Consider the following 6000-nt stretch of genomic DNA (forward strand, 5'->3'; position numbering starts at 1 on the left):
TGGCTTTCAGGGCCTCTGTCCTCTCTTACTGCAAAATAGAGATGGCAGTGGGGTCCCTCTTGGACGTCTCTTCTGTGGAGCCACCAGAGACCTGTGAGGCAGTGAAAAACATAGCCTGACGAGCCCCCCTCTGATTTTACCTCTGAAACTTGGTTATTTCACCTTGGGGAAAACATTTCATGATTCTAAACCTCAGGGAATTTCCCTCATAATTTGTATTAATTTATCATTGATTCATAATCCTGTGAAAGTTCGAGGATTTAGCTTCAATCCACTCACTACTCCAACAACCAACGTTCCCATGCTGTCCTACCACCAAAAAAATGTACCAATTCCTAAGTCTCCCGCTATTCCCACTTTCCCTCCAGTAGCCATCATGATTTTCAGAGTCTAAGAGATAGTTCTGTAGTTTTTGAGAGCTCTCTTGCTTTAGTAATTCATATCCCAGATATAAGTGAAACTAGGTGATAAATCTTTCTCTTCCTCTTTTTTTTTCTTTTTGGGTCACACCCGGTGATGCTCAGGGGTTACTCCCGGCTCTGCACTCAGGAATCACTCCTAGCATTGCGCACAGGACCATATGGGATGCCGGGGACCGAACCAGGATTGGCCGCTTGCAAGGCAAACGCCCTCCCTGCTGCACCATGGGTCTGGCCCCCTCTTTCTCTTCTTTAATTGCTTCAGTTAGCATTATCACCCCAAGTCCAGTCACTGGTCCCGAATGGCACAATTCCATCTTTCACCTAAAACCAGAGAAATAGGGTCTGGAGCTATAGCACAGCAAGTAAGGAGTTTGCCTTGCACATGGCCGATCCGGGTTCAATCCCCAGCATCCCTTGAGCACCACCAGGAGTAATTCCTGAATGCAGAGCCAGGATTAACCCCTGAGCACCGCTGGGTATGACCCAAAAAAATTTTTAAAAATCCTAGAGCAGTACACAGATTATACACTCCACAACTCCTTTATCCAGTCATCTGCTGATGGGCATGTAAGTTGAGTCCACATTTGCACTGCTGCAAGTAACATTGCTATGAAAACAGGGGTGCAACTATCCTTTGGAACTAGTTGTTTTTTGATGTCCTTTGGATAAATGCCTAGAAAAGATATTCCTGGCTCAAAAGGAATTTCCATTTTTATTAGGATTCTCTATATCTGTCATTTTCCATACAGGCTGGGCCATTTTCCATTCCCACCAGCACTTATACCAGAGTTCTGTATTTTCCACATCCTCACCAATATTTGTCGTTTCCAAATAAATATTTATTTATTTATTTACCTATTGCACCTTCCATTTCCTTTGTTGTTTATTATTGTTATTGTGATGACCAGGTTCACACAGCCTTGGTTGTGGTGCTTACACACTTTGGTTGCAGTGTGTGCCAGGGGACTTTTACTTTAGCTGTGGTCCTCAAACACACTTGATTCTTTTTCTTTTCCTTTTTTTTTTGAATCACCATGTGGAAAGTTACAAAGCTTTCAGGCTTAAGTCTCAGTTATACAATGCTCGACCACCCATCCCTTCACCAGTGCACATATTCCACCACCAAGAATCACAGTATACCTCCCCCCAAGCCCCCCAACCCCTCAGCCCCCCATCCTGCCTGTGTAGCTGATAAATTTCACTTTACTCTCTCTTTACTTTGATTACATTCAATATTTCAACAAAAAACTCACTATTATTGTTTGGAGTTTCCCCCCCTCCAAGTCAGACCTGCTGAAAAGGAAGCATTTGATAATTTGTTTTCCATTGCTGAGAATGAAGAGATATGAGGTCGAGTGGCTGCACTAGCGGCTGCACGGTTTGGGATTTCTGTATTTTAGTATTTTAGTAACTAAGTACAGAGAAATTTCTGCCAGAAGTTGCATCATTGCAAGCTCGTACCTCTCTGCTACTTTATATTCCACATAGGAGTGCAATCTTTCTATGTCTGTCTCTTTCTTTCTTACTCATTTCAGTCAACATGATACTTTCCCTGTTGATTCACTTATATGCAAATTTCATGACTTCATCTTTTCTAACAGTTGCATAGTATTCCATTGTGTAGATGTACCAAGGTTTCTTTAACCAGTCATCTGTTTTTGGGCACTCCAGTTTTTTCCAGATTGTGACTATTGTAAACAGTGCTGCAATGAACATAGAAATGCAGATGTCATTTCTACTATACCTTTTTGCCTCTACGGGATATATTCCCAGGAGAAACACTCTTGATCTTGGCTCCCAAGAACACAAACTAAGTGCTGCTGGAGGCCTTTCTTGAAGTGGCTCCCCAAATGGGCCCTGAAACACTCTTTCCCCTGACACCAAGGAGAGAACCATCCAGAGGAGGACACCAAGCACTGAGTAGAAGCACTGGGGAACCTGGCTTTACCCAGAGGTAGATGCACCCCACACTCCACCCCCCAGACTACAAAAGAAACCATGGTAGCAGTGTAGATCCACAAAGTGCTGCTGGAACCAGACTAGCATGTGTTTGCCAGGGATTGAACTCGTGGCCTCACACCTGCAAGGCAGAAGCACTACTACTGAGCCATGTCTCTGGCTCCTGTTTCCAAGATTTTTGACAGAAGGCATTCTCACAGATGTGATATGGCTGTGGTTTTGATTTTTGTTTACCTCAAATTAAGTGATGGTGAGTCAAATGTTTAATGTGTCTATTGGGCCATTGGGCATATCTTCTTTGAAGAAGGGTCTATTTAGGTTTTTGCCCTTTAAAATCTATTTTTAAATAAGCATTGAATTAAATTATTATACTTTGTCACATGTTTCCAATAGTTTTAATGTTTGTGATCTTGATGTATACAGTTACCTCACCTTGTCGCCTCCAAAGTTCCCAAGACTCTCCACCAATGTCTTCATGTTACTTCCAGTCCACCTCAGTTTCCCACCACTCCCCGGCCTCCCCCCCACCCCCGCTTGCTTGGTAATCTCAGTTTTATAATTCAGAGCCAAGGGATTGTTACCATCTATTCCCTTGTTTTGTCTCTGTCACAGATAAGTGAGACCATCAGATATTTGTCCTTCTTCTGACTTACTTTGCTTGACAAGACACCCTGCAATTTCATCCAAGTTGTAGCAAAAAGCAGATTCCATCTTCTTATTGCTGCAGAGTAATTCAATTGTGTATATAAAGGATGGGGCTGAAGTGATAGCACAGTGGTAGGGCGTTTGCCTTGCATGCAGCCGACCCAGGTTCAATTCCTCTGATCCTCTCGGAGAGCCCGGCAAGCTACCGAGAGTATCTCGCCTGCATGGCAGAGCCTGGCAAGCTAACTGTGGCATATTCGATATGCCAAAAACAGTAACAACAAGTCTCAAAATGGAGACGTTACTGGTGCCCGCTCGAGCAAATCGATGAGCAACAGGATGACAGTGACAGTGATACAGTGATATAAAGGATAACTTATTTTATTTTTTAAATTTTTACTAGTGAATCACCATGAGGTACAGTTACAGACTTGCAAACTTTTTTTTTTTTTTTGCTTTTTTGGGTCACACTCGGCCATGCTCAGGGGACCATATGGGATGCTGAGAATCGAACCTGGGTCGGCTGCATGCAAGGCAAATGCCCTACCCGCTGTGCTATCGCTCCAGCCCCAGACTTACAAACTTTCGTTCTTGTGTTTCAGTCATACAATGGTCGAGTATCCATCCCTCCACCAGTGCCCATTTTCTACCACCAATGGTCCCAGTATCCCTCCCGCCACCCCCACCCCATCCCCCCAACCTACCCCAAAGGGCATTCCCTTTTGCTCTCTCTCCTTATAAAGGTAACTTATTTATCCATTCATCTGTCCCTCGGGTCTCTTTTTTTTTATTTTTATTTATTTATTTATTTTATTAGTTTATTTTTAATTAGAGAGTCATCGTGAGGGTACAGTTACAGATCCATACATCTTTGTGCTCATGTTTCCCCCATACAAAGTTCGATAACCCATCCCTTCACCAGTGCCCATTCTCCACCACCAGTAAACCCAACATCCCTCCCCCTCTCCCCAGTCCCGTCTCCCCCCACCCCACCCTGCCACTATGGCAGGGAATTCCCGTTTGTTCTCTCTCTCTGATTAGGTGTTGTGGTTTGCAATAAAGGTGTTGAGTGGCCATTGTGTTCAGTCTCTAGTTTGTATTCGGCCCGCATCACCCTTCCCCCACATGACCTCCAACCACATTTTACTTGGTGGTCCTTTCCCTGAGTTACCCAGAATGTGTCCCTCGGGTCTCTTGACACTTGGCTTGTTTCCATCTCCTGTTTTGCTTCCCTCCTTTTTTTTTTTATAAACTGTGATTTACAAAGGTGTTGATAACAGTTTTGACCACTCAAGGCTCCAACTACAAACCCATTGCCAGTGTCAGCATTCTTCTTCCAATGACTTCCTCACCCACCTCCTTAGCAAACTCACTTTAAAATTGTATTTAGTATAGTTTGGGTCACATGCTTACATTTGTGTTGACTTATATTTGATGTACATAGTTACCTTGCCTCTACATCACCAAAATGTCTAAGACCCTTGGCCAATCGTTTTCCTCACTTTGTACTTGGGTTTATGGCTTTTTTGTTTGTTTCTTTTTGAGTTATATAAGTTCTTAATATAGTTTAGATATTAACCTTTTGTCAATTGTATGATGTGTAAATATGCTCTCCCAGTTGACTTTTCTGTTTGTTGTTATTTCTTCTGTTGTGTAAAAGCTTTTAAATCTGATATAGTCTCATTTGTTAATTATTATTTTTAAACCTGTTTCTAAGTCACTAAAATAAAAAATACTGCCTGTTTTATAGACAAATGAAAGATGAAGTGAAAGTTTGTGTAAAGTACTTATTGATGTGGGGGGCAGGGATTAAACTCAGGGCTTCACACATGCAAAGCAAGTGCTCTGCTACTGAGCTACATCCCCAGTCTCTTGTGTAAAGGAATTATCACAGTGTTTGATACATAGTAGATACACAGAGAAATGAAACTTCTTTCATGGATAGTGAGAATAGTATAGAAACTATAGATAGATGCTTGGTCCAGGAAGAGTTTCCCTGATAATTTTTTGTTTGCATCTTTCTTGTTTGGGCTTCCAAAGTGTGCTCAGGAGGCCATAAGTTGCCAGGGATGAAAGTGGGTCGGATTCACGTGCCCTAAACCTGTACTAGGCCATTCACTGGAGATTTTTTTTTTTGCTTTTTGGGTCACACTTGGCGATGCACAGGGGTTACTCCTGGCTTTGCACTCAGGAATTACCCCTGGAAGTGCTCAGGGGACCATATGGGATGCTGGGAATCGAACCCAGGTCGTTCACATGCAAGGCAAACTCCCTACCCGCTGTGCTATTGCTCCAGCCCCCTCACTGGAGATTGTAACGCTGCATTTCTAATATCAGAAGTTTGCAGACTGAGTCTTTTGGCTGTCCAGTCTGAAGAATTATGACTTAACCACAACTAAGGTCAAGCTCAACCAAGGTTAACATTTCCCTTTTTTTTTTTTTTTTTTGCTGTTACTCTTTTTGAACCACACCCAGCAATGCTCCGGGGTTACTCCTGGATCTACACTCAAAAATCATTCCTGGTGATGGTGCACAAGGACCATATGGGAGGCTGGGTCAGCCATGGCAAAGCAAACACCCAAGCTGCTGTATTATTACTCTGGCCCAGCATGTCCCATTTTAAGAGGGATCAACAATGGCAGGCTCCCTAGAGAAACCATGAACTGTGACTTCTGAGCAACAGATTTTAAAAGACTAGTCTGGTTTATTCATTGACTCCTTGGAGACCACTGGGAATAAGAGGAGTCTCTCTCTCTCTCTCTCTCTCTCTCTCTCTCTCTCTCTCACACACACACACACACACACAGACATACATACGCACACACACACACACACATGCACATGCACACATGTATGCACATACATATGTATGCAGCACATCCCCCAGAGAAGCTGGAACCCTATAGCAAAATGGGCAGCTAAGCAGGCCTCCGAGGTAGGCTGTCTACAACACTGCCCCCAGCAAGCACTGCAA

Source organism: Sorex araneus, chromosome 9, assembly GCF_027595985.1.
Source record: "Sorex araneus isolate mSorAra2 chromosome 9, mSorAra2.pri, whole genome shotgun sequence".
Classification (NCBI taxonomy): domain Eukaryota; kingdom Metazoa; phylum Chordata; class Mammalia; order Eulipotyphla; family Soricidae; genus Sorex; species Sorex araneus.